The sequence below is a fragment of the Mustela erminea genome, chromosome 8, assembly GCF_009829155.1.
Source record: "Mustela erminea isolate mMusErm1 chromosome 8, mMusErm1.Pri, whole genome shotgun sequence".
NCBI lineage: Eukaryota > Metazoa > Chordata > Mammalia > Carnivora > Mustelidae > Mustela > Mustela erminea.
This window is the reverse complement of record NC_045621.1, coordinates 61,680,646-61,698,088: the sequence shown is the minus strand read 5'-3', so window position 1 is coordinate 61,698,088 and position 17,443 is coordinate 61,680,646. Positions and strand designations below refer to the sequence as shown.

At 36.4% G+C, this 17,443-nt stretch overlaps 1 protein-coding gene across 5 annotated transcripts in view; it reads right to left on the bottom strand.

The window, feature by feature from the left end:
• The window catches only part of CSRNP3 (cysteine and serine rich nuclear protein 3), a 205,385-nt gene that overhangs the window by 171,316 nt on the left and 16,626 nt on the right, over positions 1–17,443 (bottom strand). For 3 of the 5 annotated variants that reach the window (XM_032355830.1, XM_032355829.1, XM_032355831.1), the window contains exons 2-3: positions 14,583–14,720; positions 8,408–8,578 (exon numbers count right to left, since the gene is read on the bottom strand). The gene's annotated coding sequence lies outside the window, so the exon portion shown is untranslated. The remainder of the gene's footprint in view (positions 1–8,407; positions 8,579–14,582; positions 14,721–17,443) is intronic. The other 2 variants (XM_032355832.1, XM_032355833.1) reach the window with 1 other exon arrangement.

The window sequence follows — 17,443 nt, the reverse complement described above, 5'->3', positions numbered from 1 at the left end:
ATTTTCTAAAAGCCAAATCTGTGATATATTTGACCACATAAACATATTTCTATGCAAACATAGAGTGAAAAGACAAATGGCAAAATAGGAAAGACATTATTGCATATGTGTTAATCAAATAATCCTTACTATTATAAAACAATGAAAGAGAAATCATGACCATAATAAAATAATAGAACATTTATATACACAGAAAAAAAAGCAAATAAATAAATATATAAATAGTCGGCTTCCAGTATTCAGAGAAATTCAAGTTAAAACACCAGTAGAATCAGTTTTTACCTACCAGATTGGCCAACAGGTGTATGTGGGCCCAATTGGCAAGATGTTGGGGCAATAGGCACTCAATTACTTAAAATAGGCATATAAATTGGCAAAGTTTTCTGGAGGGCAATTAAAATTATATTCTTTGAACTATGATTTCCATTTTTAAGGATTTATTCTAAGATTTATCTACAAGCATGTCATGACAGTAATAATCATATTAGTGAAAAATCTAGAAAACTATCATAATGAATGAACACAAGCCTTATTAAGCTAAAAATGTATGAAAATAAATTGAGAAAATATATATTGTGAAAATTGAGAAATAAGTAAATAACAAAACTTACTATCCATAATTTTAATATCCAGAGAAAATGTCTCCTAAGGTTTTCCATATTTCTACAGAAAATATTTCTCTTTTTACCTCTAGATCTTATTTTATACATATCTCATACAGATTTAAGAGGTTTTATAAATAGGAGCAGAAATGTAATGGAGGTTTTATAAATGGGAGGAAAATATAATTTTGCAAACTTCTTTATTAATGTGAATATATTTTTATGTTAAAAGATACATTCATTCAACTGTTTTTATTGGCCACATAGTAATTGACTATATGGGTTTTCCACAGATTATTTAACCAATTGTGTGGTATATAGGTTCTGCATAATTTTTCACCATAAGAATAAATACTGCAAAAACCATTGTTAAAGCTAAAATTTTTATACATTCAGCTTTTTTTTAAAAAAAGATTTTATTTATATATTTGACAGGGAGAGAGATATCACAGGTAGGCAGAGAAGCAGGCAGAGAGATTGGGGGAATCAGGCTCCATGCTGAGCAGAGAGCCCGATGTGGGGCTTGATCCCAGGACCCGGAGATCCAGGCATCCCTACATTCAGCTTTTGAAAGTGAGAAGTAAATGTTAAACATATTGATTCAAAGTATTTCAATGTTCTAATCTTAGAATATTCTGATTTAATGAATAAGTTTAAAGGTTGGTAAAGCTATGTAGAGAGGTTGGAGAGGGATTTCACTTACACTGGCAAAATTGTGTGCATAAATTGGAAATTTTATGAACATTTGATAGAAATATGTCTTTTCCTATGAGTTTGCACCTGTTGAAGTTCACCCCAATTGTATCCAAAATTCTTAATTTCTCTAAAATTAGTTAACTTATTTCAGTGTCTCACGTCATGTTTAAAATGACAAATCATTTAATCAATTAAGCATTTCCTTTTTCAAAAAAAGACGTGAACATGGCAATTGAAAATAAATTTATTTAAGACCTAACATCAGAATGAAATAAAATAATTTGTTTAAACATCTAGTACAATGCCTGGCAAATTATATATGTTCAATAAAGCTTGTTGTGATTATTACCATTAAGTAATGTGGGGCAAATATGGGATGCAGCTCTTATCCTCAAGGAGTTTAAATAGTTATAATGATTAATTTCAACCATTTTTCATATTCGGGCTAAAAGCTAGTGAATGCCAAAAGAAAAAAGTTATTTGAAATATAACAGTATTTATTTAAGCTGCATTTATCCTTTTTGGATTCCATTCATTTTTTAATTTTTCATCAAAACTTTTATTACGTCAGGGGAATTCTTAAGTATATATGCTTCTTTATTAGTGCCCATAAATTACTTAAGTTTACTTAGATTTTCTTTTCCAGCCTCTCTAGCTTTATGCATATTTTTAAAAAAATCTAGGACAAATGTAAAATATATATGTCCTAATGTAGCCATGATCTAATTAGCATAACATTTAATTTTAGTATTGATTAATAACCATGATAACTGTCAGCCTAATGATCATTATTTTGGTAAGTAAAAAATTCTTTCTTTTTAAAAGATTTATTTATTTATTTATTTATTTATTTATTTATTTGACAGAGAGAGATTACAAGTAGGTAGAGAGGCAGGCAGAGAGAGGAGGAAGCAGGCTCTCTGCTGAGCAGAGAGCCTGATCTGGGGCTCGATCCCAAGACCCTGAGATCAGGATCTGAGCCGAAGGGAGAGGCTTTAACCCACTGAGCCACCCAGGCTCCCCATGTAAGTAAAAAATTCTTAAAATGTGTGTATGTGTGTATGTATCTGAAAATATAGAGAGAGATATTTAAAATAGGTACTACTTTCTCCAAGCTAAAATGGCAGTTGTCATAGAAACAGCAAACAGCAGAAAGTCAGATCTGACATAACAAGAAAACAGTGGATAAAATCTTTGGAGAAATTGTGAAATAGGATAGCTATATTAGAAAAATTAACCATATTTAAAATTAATAGTCATCATTTCTTCCAAACCAAGTTTCTCAGGGATGGAATTAAGTATTGCACACCCTAGCATTGTTAAGATTTAAAGTATACATGTTTTTTCAAATGTAGACATTGTAACCATTAGAGGAATTTTAAGATGAAATATATTAAGTATTCTTTGTGAATATTTAAAAACAATTTTATTAATAAGATATTTACATTTTTAATCTTAAAAAGATATATCCATTACCATGATCATGCAATCATTGTGTAAAAATGTGTTGCCTTACATGCAATTCAGGTCTTCACAATACCACAACTAATGGGACTCAATGTTGCATTTCATCCAGAAATATCTAGTGCTTTTAGCACTCTGTCTAGCAATCTTCCCTAGCTTTCATGTTGCTTTGTAAATTGTTTTAATAGAGTTTGCTTTTTTGGTCACGCTAATTAAGACCACTGCAGCTATCCATTAAGAATCTTAAAGTGATTTAATAGTTCATTATGTAAATCAAGTTTCATAACATTTCTTTCAAAGTCCTAGAATTCTAAATTACGTAAGTCAATCTTTATTACTCTTCTATTATTATATTTCTGAGATAAGATAAAACCAAATACAACAAACTGAGCTTCCATTTCAATTTTAATTCACAATACTTTTCTACTTAAACATTAAATATTTATTACTTTTAAAATGCTTTTCTAGTTTTTTGTGTTGACCTTTGAAAATCAAATATTTGTCTTCTGCTATACTTATTATGATTGCTCATTCTTCATTACATGTAAAAACTATACTCTTAACCTTAATCCCACTGTCAGTAAACTTGAGATATATAACAATTCTATTTCATGCCAGATCACTGTAGCTGAACATATAAGACATATGCTACAACAATTCTGTGGCCCTAAAACATTCCCAGTTTACTCCCAAATGCCTCAGACAAAAAAAAGGAACATTTTCAGAGTACAAACATGTACTTTCCAGAGTGAAATGGTTAAATATCACAGCCAATTCAGAAATAGCACCAACTGGCTTTTCTTTTTTTTTTTTTTTTTTTTAAGTAAGACCAGATTTAATTCTATTCTGTATTCACATGCACACAAATATACTTCCCTCGAGCTGTCAGAAAGCATCATATTGCCTAATCTGCATGATGAATTTTAAAATCTTCTGAGAAACACAAGGACCATTTGCTTCAGGCACAATGATTTCATCATCACCATCATAAACAAGCATAAAGCCAGTCAACCTTTGGTATTCAAACCAAAGCCAAAAGATTATGGGGCTTTGAAACAGTTAGTAGAATTTGAATCACCTCAATTTCACTTGGATCCATTTTTGAAGTCATGATATTTTGCAGTTAGGCAATCATCTATTGCCTGTGACTATTCCTAGGTTACCCCCAAATAAGGATGTGATTCTTATCAAGAGGTTTATAAAACATGAAAATACTCTATGAAATATTTGTAAAGAAATTACATCAACAGATGAAAATATTCTGATCACTAATGTGAAGATAGTATCTTCAAAATTTAATAGCAACTCTAATTATTATACTCTTATGAAATACAGCTACCCCATCAATTCTATCTATAGACATCCTGATTAAATAATGGATGTGGAAAATTGGAAGATTTGCTACGATATATTTTGGATCCCATCCTAGGGCTTTATCACTTCTATACTGTGAGAAATAGTACCACTAACCCCACAAGGAATTACCTTTACATTCTGTTTTTTCATGGTTGTTAACTGAGAGTTAAAACCACAAGCAGTAAGCATTGTTTTTTCTAGATTCACTGACAGTGATATATAAAAACGTATTTGAAATTCAGACCAATTGTGCTTTTAAGTTTAAAGCCAAATTTAAGTTTTTCAGGGCTTAAAACAAACAAGCAAATATAAAAGCCAATTCTGTACCTAGGCAGCAAAATGGAATATAATTACTGCATTCAGCCAGAAGCTGTGACTAAGTGAGTCTAATCGAAATGCAAGGTAAGTGGGTTTCTGAAGTCTTGAATTATTGAACAAGTAATGTAGGGTCCTGGAGTTCAAGGGATGGAAAGATATCATTATCTTTTTTTTGTTGTTGTTCCTAGGGAGTCCAGACTGCCCATCACCCCTCTGGCAAAAGTGGAGTGTACAAAGGTTTTACTTTTAAGGTAAATGAAATAACCCTCTATTTGCTAGCTGCTGTTAAAGATGCACACTGCATACTTCATCTCATCTTCTTTTCATTGTTGCATTTTCACATTATCACAAGTAGCATTATGTCACCAAGACAAACCAATTTCCTTCACGGAAATGTAAAACAACATGTTTGCTCTAAGATATTTCCATCAATGTCAGTGACATACAAGGGAAGTCTCAACAGTCTGCCCTGTCACTTACTTACAGAAAAGGGAAGGGAAAGTGCTCATTCCCACTCAAATTGAATTCTCTGTCCACTATTTCTTTCGCTCACTGAATTTATTCATAAAACTTGTCAATGACACTATATTACAGCCAAGAGATACTAGCACTTTCACTAGAAACCAACTGAAAAGGGAAAAAAAAAAAAAGACAAGAAATGAAATGCCAATTGCCCTTTCACCAAAAGACTCATTCCATTTCTAAGAGGAGCTGGCACAAAAGCTAAACCAATCTCTCTCTCTTGGTGATTTGGGTCCGACTTAGTATTCAGTGATAGAACAGACCCACCAGAGAGCAGCAGCATCAGTCTCACAGAAAGGTAGATCCTAAGATTCTACAATAAAGTCCTCTGCCAATAGCTGACATGTGGATTCTTCTCTAGTTACTCTCACTGGGCCTCAATCTCCACATCTGTATAAATAAGAAATAGTCTAGATGTTCTCAAAGGTCCTACTAGACCTAACATTCTTTGAATTCAAAATGACGTTGATTCCTTACTGTTGTTTTTATCTTATTCCATTACATTGTGTCGGATCCTCTCAAAAGAAATTAAAATGGGTTTTCTTCCTTCACTTGCCCAATTTTATGAAATACCAGTAAGCTTTATATTGATGATTAAACTAAGAATCTCACAATAGCAGGAAACCATCCATAGGTCACATTTTCCACCCATTCTTTCTTACCCTCCCCTGCGTGTTCTGATCACGCATTCAATTACAAGTTGTCCAATGATGCACACCATCCCCTTCATCAGCAAACATTTCCCTCAAAACCCTCGAAGATTCACTAAGAGTACATTAGCAACAGTGCTCAAGATAGTTAATGAAACTTTTGAAGCTACTTTCATCATCAGCCTGACTTCTCCTGGAGCCTTCTCCTCCACAGACTTTCACAATGGGGATGAATGAGAAAACTGGTGAACAGATGTCCAAATAGTTTATTTTTCCAAATAAAACCACTCTCCCCTCAAACTTTTCCCTTTCTGGGGTGCTCAGGTGCTCATAACAAGCGCCTGACCTATAATTTTTCAAACCCCTCAAAGCCACCAGAACATCACTTTCATCTGGAAAGCATCTTGAGCCACAACTGGAAGATCTGATGGTGTTTAAATGAACATTATAGGTACTTCGTGAACTCACAAGCTATAGAAATCAATAGATGTCTTGCATAGAGTGTCCTACAATTGATTTTTCCAGGAGAGAGTCAATTTGTAACTTTAGGAGAGACATAGACACCAGGCAGGTTGAAAGCATACTAAAGGTTTAAAAACAACAACACATGCATGTGGAAATTGCTGCCCTGGTGAGGTGGTATCTCAAAGAAAGAGAGTCTAGACTGATGATGTTTTTCAGGAGTGGCTAAAGGGAAAAAGTAAAAAAAATTCCAGGCAGCTCCTGCAGCGTTCTGGGGCTTAGAGAAGGAAAAATTTCCAAGGTACACATGCAGGGTATTCAATAGCATTCTTGAGGGTCTTGAATTTAAATATAGAGTAAGGATAAAGATGGCCAGTAGATTTGTCCTCTCTGGCTTTTAAAAACTGTCTGAAATTGTAAAAATCATGTATTGCCTACTTGAAATTTGCTAAGACATTAGATCTCAAGTGTTCACCATTAACAACGAAAACTAACTACGTGAGGTAATGGGAATATTAATTAGCTTGATGGTGCTGATTATTTCACAATGCATACATGCATACATGTAACATAGTACATAATACATACATGTAACATTTCACAATGCATACATGTAACAGTATCATATTATACACCTTAAATATGTACCGTGTTTATTGTTGAGGAAGGTAACTATTACAAAAAAGGAAAAAATGATCTAATTTTAATCTAATCACTCAATAAAGAAGTCTAAGCATCATTCGATGCTTAGTATTCTTCAGCACTCTGGGTGACAGCAAGGTGTGTGCCCTCCACAGGGCGACAGTCGCTCAGAGGAAGGACGTGAAAGGTTTATTTACAGATAAATCTCAAACAAGCCCACCCCCAGACCCACTGACTCACAATAACCTTTCTGGGTAACTAGAGAATCCCATTCTCAAAAGAGCTCTTGCTTTCTCCCTTCTCCCAAGTGTTCCTTTATCTCCTCCTCACTTTTTATACTTCCCACAAGTTCATAGAAGTATGAGTTTAGAGATAAATGATACAAAGGCTAAACAGTCCTATAAAATTATACCTATCTTTATTTTAAATGCTTCTAACAGGGATGAGGGAGAATTCATGACTATCAGACAAACTTTCAAATTCTTGGAAGTGGAGGATAGATTATTAAAGATGGAGTTTCAGGGGTCATGCAGGAACGTCAGTGTGAATTTGAAAAGGTTATTTTGTTAAGTTTGGTAAAAATCCCCAAACATAAATGTCTCAGAAGAATAATATAGACAAAACTTATGAAAAAAAAAAAACATAAAACCTCTCTTTTCTGTTGGATAATTTGTACTTTTACTTCTGGAATGGAGCTTTAAAAGGAAGTTGATATCCATCATCTTCTGGGACTTTTTTGACCTTGTTTAGTTTTGCTTTGGATGATTAACTTCTAAAACTAATTTAGAGATCCCTCTTTCCTTAATGACTGGGATTGAATGGACACAGGGATGTTGGAAATTTTCACGTATTCCAAAATCAAAGAAGGCAGGTTAGAAGTCTAGAATTTTAAGTTAGAACCTACTACCATACTAAGGCAAATATTGTTGTTCATATTAACTGCTTAGGAAGGTATATATGTGCAGAAAGTGGCACTTACTATAGGGCATGAACCTGGCCTCAAGTCTGAAGCTTACCAGTGTTCAAACAGTGATAGAAGCTGAGGGATTTCAAGGCTTTGATTTCGTAGCAGCATTCTTCTAAAAACAAACATCAGGGGCACCTGGGTGGCTCAGTGGGCTAAAGCCTCTGCCTTCAGCTCAGGTCATGATCTCAGGGTCCTGGGATAGAGCCCCACACCAGGCTGTCTGCTCTGCAGGGAGCCTGCTTCCTCCTCTCTCTTTGCCTGCCTCTCTGCCTACTTGTGATTTCTGTCTGTCAAATAAATAAATAAAATCTTTAAAAGAAAATAAAAAAATAAAAACAAACATCATTTTCTCACCTAGGAAATAAATGTTGTAGACTGAGTGCTGTTAATTCCATAACTCATTACCCAGTATTATTAGAAGTTCAAAAAAGTTCAACTGATCAGATTTCAAAAAGATGGATTTCAGAAAGCTGAAGACGCAGAGGAAATCATTTTCAATTGCTTGCCTTAAATTGGACTCATTTCTGCCTCTCAGAATCACTCCATAGAGAAGAACAGAAGAAATACTGAGATTTAATTAACCAAAATGATATCACATTTTACAAATAAGTCTGATAGGACAAAAAACTTGGAGCAGATATTAGGCAGTGGATAAAGAGAGGAACTCCAGGAACCAACTGTCCAACACGATTTAGAGTACAGCCTGAAATAGAGCTTCAGATACTCACCAGTGAAAAGATTACAAGTGGACGGATTGACACTATCAACACTGTCAGCACCGTCACAGCTAAAAACTTCATCATCTGATTCCCGCACAGAGGAGCGGGGTGAGGAGCTGTCAATTTCTTCAAACTTCCCCTTTAAAATTCCTCTCATAGCTGCAATGCTGTCACATGTACCTGTAACAGGAATGGGAACAACAGAGCCCTGAGACGTTTGACCACGGCAGAGTCCAAGTCTTCAAAGCATTATCTGAGGCTGTAATTTTTTGAACTACATCCACCTCATGATCGTATCTGGGCAGAAATTATTCCTCCCATAATGTTCAAGAGCGTTGAAAACAATCCTACCCTGATTCGTTGTTATTTGCGTTCTCGTTTCTGTCAATGGCATTTTATAAGAAAAAGTCCAAATTAAGAAGGTAGATTCAGGGCACTGCACAAGGAGGTAGGGTTCACTGTTTTGAAACGTCAAAACAGGAGTCCATTACACTTATTTGATTTGTTCTAGCAAATCGTGTACTGTCATTGACAGAGCTAGAGTTCAGAACAAAATAGATCACTCACTTGCATGCTGTCATACCCAGAGCATACTGATTAGGCCATGTCTATCTTGCTTGGGATTTCTTTTTTCTCGGGTACAAAGGCATCTACTTTCCTGGGGCTCTTTGTCCGTCAAAAATCAAATTGGTTGCTAGGAATGGCTGGCTATACCTGCAGAATTTAGATGCCTTATCATGTTTCTAGTCAATTCAGCAGAGCTGCAGGGAGTACCTGAGTCCTATGCCAAGGAGGTTTGGCTGAATAGATTTTAGGCAGAGTGAACCACAGTCCCTAAATCTTTTACTGGATAAAATATTAATTTGAGACTGCTCACTCTCTGAAACAGCATGGTCACTGAAAGCCAGTCAGAGGTAGCCTGATGTATTTAAAAATTTTGTTAATGTCAATTTAGATGAACCATTAAACCTCCAAGAGTAATAATTTCTTCGTAGCTACAGAGTAACTGTTAAGAAGATCAGTGGTTCCTCTGGTGACAGATAACCTCGAGGAGTAAAGAGGGTCAGATGTAATAAAATCATGAAGTCATTTCAGTCTTCTTTTTTGTCTACTGTTACTTGTAACGAAGGTATCAAGAAATATTCCTCTACCCTACTGAGACAAGAAAATTAAAGGGGAACCATGAAAAACTGGGTTTGTTTGTTTGTTTGTTTTGCTCCTTTTCCTGTTTCTATTCTTATTAGGACCTAACCCTCCATGTTACACATGCCTCATAGAACAGATAATGTATGTACTCCTTTACAAGGCCAAAGAGTTAATGACTTCTTTGGAGTCTTCCAGTGCAGTAGAAAACATCTAACGAGGGGCCGGGCAGGGTTCTCCAAGAACGACTAACTCACCAAGATCCCTGGCTCTAGGTCATAAGTGACTCTTGGAGTCACTTAAACCGTTTTCTTTGTTCCTTTGATGCCTGAGAAGATATGTGCACCAGACGACCATTCCCAATAAAAACCCCAGGCCCCAAGCAAAGGCGAGACTCATTCTCCTTTCTTTCTGAGTCTCCCAAATGCTCTGCCTGTATGCGCCCTCTCTCTCCATAAACTCTGCTCTCCTTTCCTCCTGATGCACATTCGATCTCTATCCTATAAGCCAAGGACCGTCTTGGCTAGTCCTGCAGGACCCCTCTGGGTCTTCAGTCCCCACCAGCTCACATCACTCTGATAGCACAGGCACAATAATAAATAGCCTCCCAACCAAGGAGAGAGTGGGTAGTAAGTAGCATGAATTGTGGTGAAGTCGGGATGCACAGCCAGGCCGAAGGGGGAAGCAGCTACTCAGGGCCAGTCATTTCAGCCCCACGCCTTCCCCGCTGAAGCTGCTCTAAAACTTGGCCAGTGCCCCATTCACTTTCAGAAGCAGTCCTTACTTTTTACATTTTACACTCCCCATCCCCCTTTCCCTTATTAATCTTGTTTATAAAATTAGAAGAGCAATTTTTAGATTACATTTAAAGCCTAACTTGTACTGGCTCAGGAAGAATGACAAAGAATGGTTCAGGTAGGTGATGCCAAAGTGCTTACAGACTAAAAAATCAAAACGTTCCCTTCTCCAGTCACCGGGCACAATACCAGAAGTGCCTTTGCTAGAAAATATCAGCTGGAGGAACAAACTGATTTTACAAAAGACATTCCACGACATATGCTACCAAGGAAAGGTAACATCTGAAGCCATTTTATCTCAGCATGGTAGACCTATCTATGTCTTTTGGTAACACAGGACAAGTCTAACTAGAGTAACTTTGGTAAAAATGTAGCAACCTTGGGACTGGCTACCCTCCTAGGGCCTCCCACTGACCTCACAGTCTCCTATTGCAGTAGCGGCATCTTAGTAGATGCTTCTATAACGAACTAGTGACTATCTTACCATTCAATGATAAAGTAAGAGCATAGGAAAAAAAAATTCCTTTCTCCAATGGTGCTGATTTACTAGCTACAGATAACTAAAATAAATAATAATAAAAAGTCAAACAAGTACTAACAAACAGATAAATAGATAATATGTCATATGGCAATCAGGGTTATGGAGAAAAATAAGCATTTAAGAGGTATAGTGACTACAAGTTTGGCTGATAGAGAATATTCCATTTCTTTTAAGAGATTTTGTTTATTCATCTGACAGAGAGAGAGAGATACACAGTGAGAGAGGGAACACAAGCACAGGGAGTGGGAGAGGGAGAAACTAGCTTCCCGCTAAGCATGGAACCTGACACAGGACTCCATCCTAGGACCCTGGGATCATGGCCTGAGCTGAAGGCAGACACTTAATGACTGAGCCACCCAGGTGCCCCAGAACATTCCATTTTTAGTTGATTGGAGAGCTAATATCACAGTGAGGAAGGGTATCATGAAGATAGGGAGGAGGTAAGGGGGCAGCAATTTTGACACCTGGGGGGAAAGAATTTCAAGTCAAAAAAAAAAAAAATGGTATGTGCCAAGGTCTTAGGGTAGGCATAGTGGGCAATTAGGGTAGACAGGAATGGAGGCTAGATTGTGTAGCATGTGGGAGGACTTCGCCATCATTCTACATGAGATGGAAGCCACCACAGGTCTTCAGTCATAGAGTGACAAAATCTGACTTATATTTTTAAAGGTGTGCCCATTAGCCTATTATTTCACAAGAAAACACAGGGCCAATGGTAAAGTGATGACAGATTTCATGGGAAAAGGGAAAGGTCTAGAATTAAGGAACATACTGAGGGAGGACTTAGTGACTCAGATCAAGAGTTAGAGTCAGAAAACCTGAGTAGTCAGAGGACAGGAGAGGTCATAATTTCTTCTGGGGTAGAACAATTTAGAAAGAGTTTAGAAGGGGAAGGGAACCAAAGTACTTCCCAAAGCAATATGATTACTTAATTTTACCAAGGACCACCTCTGTCTCTAGATTACTGATTACTTCATGACAGTGAAGTCCATCTTATCTGCCAGGTTTCAAATAGGACCAATTCAGATACATGGGTACCACTTTGTGATGTTGCTTTGGCGAATAAAATTAACCATAAAGGGGCGCCTGGGTGGATCAGCGGTTTGGGCCTCTGCCTTCGGCTCAGGTCACGATCTCAGTGTCCTGGGATCGAGCCCCGCATTGGGCTCTCTGCTTGGCAGGGAGACTGCTCCCCCGCCCCCTGCCTGCCTCTCTGCCTACTTGTGATCTCTGTCAAATAAATAAATAAAATATTTTTAAAAATTAACCATAAAAAAGTAAGCTTTCCTTTATCACTCTACAGGAATATTTTTTTTAGTGTGGCAGAAAAGAGAGAATAAATGGACAATGGCTATTATACATGGGAAAACAGAGACAAAGAATTAATAACTAATTCACCACTCTTTCTAAAGTTACTTTTTCAAGATTTTTAAAAAGTCAGATATACAACCACCACCTGCTGCTGCAGGAATTATAAGACTCTGGATCTGTTTAAAAGTCAATCTCCAGGGGTGCCTGGGTGGCTCAGCGGGTTAAAGCCTCTGCCTTCAGCTCAGGTCATGATCCCAGGGTCCTTGGTTCAAGCCCCACATCGGGATCTCTGCTCAGCAGGGAGTCTGCTTCCTCCTCTCTGCCTACTTGTGATTTCTGTCTGTCAAATAAATAAATAAAATCTTAAAAAAAAAAAAAAGTCAATCTCCAGCTTAAAAAGTCAAACAGTAGCCTAATACAATTGCTCATTTTTTTGGTTGAGTGACTATCTTATCTTCAGGAGACTTATAGAGGTTTTAGAAGAATTATAGAACAGGTCCTAAAAACTCAAAGCTGTTGATAGATTTTTTAAAAAATGTTGATAAAACTTAAGTTTGTTAGTTCTAGGAAACTATTTGGAAATTTTTCCTTAGCTGATATGAAATCAGTATGAATAATATATGTGGATTTGCTCATATTTATGCTTTTAGGTCCTTGTGGCCCTGAAGAACCTTGGGCAAAGTCATTGAAGAGAGATGAGACTGTAGAACTCGACAGCGGAGGAAGCACAAAGAAACGAAGTGTAGAGGGAAAAAATGTCCTAAAGCATAACAAACACTTGTTGAAAGAGAAATTTCATCCTACAGATTGTGTCTGCCAATCTGATCCCACTGGAGTGTGCTTTGGTTGTAGGACTAAAACTGAAATACTACAATTATTTCCATGGCAACAGACATGAGATCAGCAGGAAAAGCTAAATTGTGACTTTAAGATGCTCCCCCATTCAGATTTCTGCAGGAAGAAGTGGGAAGGAAGACCAAAGAAAAGTTATGAATGTCCTTGGATGAGTTTTCCCATCCACATTGTTAAGTGGAAGCAGTCTAAATAATACTAAGTCACCCCTAGGACACAGAGAAGAAAATGTTAGCAAACAGCAAAGTACAGATGGCTTAATTTAAATCTGCAAGCATCAAAAAGATCATGTTATTTTTTGTATATTTGTTAGTAATCAAAGTTTTATAATTCTACTTTGGGATCCCCAAAAAGGTATGCATTTCTGAGGTCAAAAAAAGTAAAGTTTTCTTAAGTTGGTTGGCTTTTTTCTTCCTTCCTTTCTTTATTTTTTCCTCTTCCTTAATTTTTATGTTCCATTGATGTTGTAATGAGAAGTAACTGAGTGAAGACAGATTGCTAAGAGAATTTAAAGATAAAAATATATTGCATTTTGAGGTTAGAACTACTATGAATGTTGGGTACATTGACCTTTCTACAAATGGAATTTTTTTTTAAAGAATAGTTTAGAGTTTATGTGGATCTCCCCTAGACTTAAATATGTGTTGCTATTAGGCAAGCTTTACAGAACAAAATACCCAATGGTTGATTTTTTGATTGGATAACGAATACCAGCGAGCACAAATATTTTAGTAGTAAAGCTCCACAATCAAGAAATGTATTTTTATGTTCTTTTTATTTCCTCTGCAATAAGGACACTTCCTATAGAGCTAGAGTACAACTGTAGACTTGGGTTGATTAGTGAGGTTAATTGACAAATACTCAAACAAGAGTGGAATAGGTTGCTGGGGCTAGAGATTGAGACATAATAAAGGTGAAAAAAATGAATGGAAGGTCCTGGGAATATGGAGGGAAAGTAGGGCAAAGGACAAGAGTCTGAGAAGGATAGAAGGCAATCCCCAAAAGAGAAATGGACAATTAAGTGACTTGAGAGATCCGGCATTGATTCTTATCAAGGATTTAATGCAGAGAGCAAGAGGTAGTAGAAACTACCATGGGCTGTAGAGTCTGGAGAAATGCTAGTTCCAAAGATTATGGAGCCATTCGTTGGGTTAATAGGGAATTGGGAAGAATTTCTTTAATCTGAATTTGTGGTGATAATCTTGATCTCCAATTAAAAACACATCTGTTACTTTGAAATTGAATATCTGAGAGGCCAGCGCTGGAAAAAGCTTAGGAGAAAAAAGCAATCTGTGTTGCTACTGTCACCACTAATTTGCCTTCAGGTACAGTAAAGCAGTGATACTTACTGCAGAAGATTTAAACAAGGCTAATCGTTAACATTTCCAAAAGCTATCTTAAAAAAGAGAGTCCCAGGAACCATTAGGAATCATGGATGATGAAAAGACGGAAGCCAGTTGCTTAAAAATTTGGTTTCACCATTTTGTAAATAGGAGTTTTCAGCAAGTCACTTAATTTCTCTGAGCCGACGTTTTCTCACCTGTGAAGCGGGGATAACGGCTGTGGTATAGTGGTAGAATGTGGTAAAATGAGCACTAAAGTGCTCTCCTCAAAACCATTCACGTCTACCTCCTCCATTGGTATGTTTTATTACGTATTGCAGAATCTTGCATTATAGCTGAAACAAAACAGAAACCATTCTATAAAATCTTGACTGAGACAGTAATTTAGCCACTTTAATATAAAACAGGGCTATACAGTAGGAATGAGCGACCAACCCACACTATTTGCATTTCGAGGCATTGAATGTCAATAGCACACCAAAAAAAAAAAGAGAGAGAGAGAGAGAGAGATGATGCAGTCTTCTTCTGAGGATGCCCATGTTGTTCTTTTCTTTCCTTCTTTCTTTTTTTTTTTTTTTTTTTAACAACCCATGTTGTTCTGATTGATGGACACGGTGAAACAGACATCTAAGTACGTTCTCTTCCTTGTCAAGTAACCCTGTCTAGCCAAAAACTTACCTCAAACTTTAGGAAGGATGCTGAGATTCCATAAGAAGTCTCTAGGAACCTAGTACATACAGCTGTCACGTCAGGGTCTGTTCCCTCCCTTGTCAAGGGTACTTGCTTTGCTAAAAGGTCACCTAACATTCTAGGGAAAAGCATGAGTTGATTAATATTGCTTATGAAATTTAACCTATAATTTCTCCACTTCTGTCATGAGTTTCCTTCTCGTTCAATATTTTTCAAAAACTATACGTTTGTTTTATTTGATTTATACTTTCGTGCTTAAGGCTACATAACATTTCATTGAATAGTGATGCTATAATATTTAACTAAAACTCTAAAGGGAGATGTTTAGCTTCTCTTTAAGTGTTTTTTATTATAAATCAAGTATAATTAACTTTTCTTTTGCATACCTTTGTATATACCTCGGATTATATCTTTAGAATGAAGCCCTAGAAGTAGAAGTACTGGACATTCAATATACATTGTCAAATTACCTGGCAGAAGGATTCTACCAATTTGTTTCTTTTATTGTGCGTTGGTATATCATTTTACCATACCCTTACCATGACTATGACAATACTATTTTTTTTAATATCTGTGAGTTTTGGGGTGCCTGAGTAGCTCAGTTGGTTAAGCATCTGATTCTTGGTTTCAGCTTGGGTCCTGATATCATGGGTCATGGAACTGAGCCCTATGTCAAGCTCCAGCTCCATGTTAGGCTCCGCACTCCGTGGAAGTCTGCTTGGATATTCTCTCCCTCTGCCCCTTCCCCTGCTCATGCACTCCCTTTCTCTCTAATAAATAAATGTTTAAAAAAATAAAAAATAAAATATCTGTGAGTATTTCAAATACTCCATAAGAACAAGGGCTATACACATATAGTATTTACTATATGCCAGCACTGTTCTAGCATCTCACATATATATTAGACTGGATTCTAAAATGACATCCCTATCCCCTAGTGTGCATGCCTTGTATACCTCTAGGATTGCAAATATGGTGAGGTATCAGTCCTGTAATTATGTTCACATCACAAAGTAAAGGCATTTTGCATACATACTTAGAGTCCTGTATCAGACACCTGATAAGAGATGATCTGGGTGGGCCTGAACTAATCACATGAACACTTCAAATCTAGACGTAAGAAATTAAGGGTGAGATTATGGATTTAAAGTAAGATTCTCTGTAGCTAACTTTGAAGAGGGAAGGGGTGCTATGACATGGCACGTGTGCAGACTCTAGGAGCTCTGAGAGCAGCTCCAGCCCAGCAAGCAGGATACAGGGGCCCCAGTCTACAACCACGAGGAACTGAATTCTGGCAAAAAGGATGAGCTGGGTGGTAGATTTTTCCTCCCCAGAATTACCAGACAAGAACTCAGCCAAACGGACACCTTGGTTTCCACCTTGTGAGATCCTGACCAAGGAACTTCGCCACATAGTGCAGGACTTCTGACTTATATGCTAATAAATGGGCATTGTTTTAAGTTGCTAAATTTGTGGTAATTTTGTTATATAGTAATAAAAAACTAGTATATCATCATCTCATTTAAACTTCAATGTGCATATATGAAGTAGGCATTATTAATGACATTTTCCAAAGAAAAAACAAAGTATAGAGAAAGGTGACTAGGCAAAAGTCATAGAGTTAATTAGTCTTTAAAGGAGGCATTCGAATCCAAGCATTTTGGCACTTGGAATCATACTTTCAATCACCACTCTTTCTTGACTATTGATGGTATCTTACTGCTCAAAATTGATTTTCTCTGTGAGTTAGAACTATTTTTGTGAGTTAGAACTATTTTTTCCCATGTGCATTCTTTCCATCCTTATTGAGTTTCTGTGTGTTTGTATTGTGTGCATTTATCTAAGTTACTTAACATATTTTTTCTCAATAAAAGATATATTAAGTTTGTGTTTAGAGACATTTTATTATAGCTATTAGGATCACACTCTGGCTTGGGATTTTTTTATATTTTTACATTACGTTTATAGAAGAAATAGGTCATAAACACTTTTACATCCAAGTGCCTCTTTAGAATTTAAATTGAATTCATTGGGATTCCTTCATACTGTCCATTATGTTCTATTTTTTTCTTAATTAATAAATTGCTTTTCTTCTAAATAAATAGATCATAATAATGTGGCTGAGTCTTACTTGGTACCAGAAACTAAATTCTGTGAATGTGCTCTCTCATTTGCACTTATAATTGATTCTGAAATGAGTATTATTGTTGCCTTATTATCATTGGGCAACATGAAGCTTAGAATATATTTTACTTATGTATTTTGGACATAAGGTTCCTTTGTGACAGCAAATATTTTAAAACACAAGTGCACATGCCACTTTGTAGAAATTTAAAAACAAACCATGGGGGAAAAAGAATTTAAATTT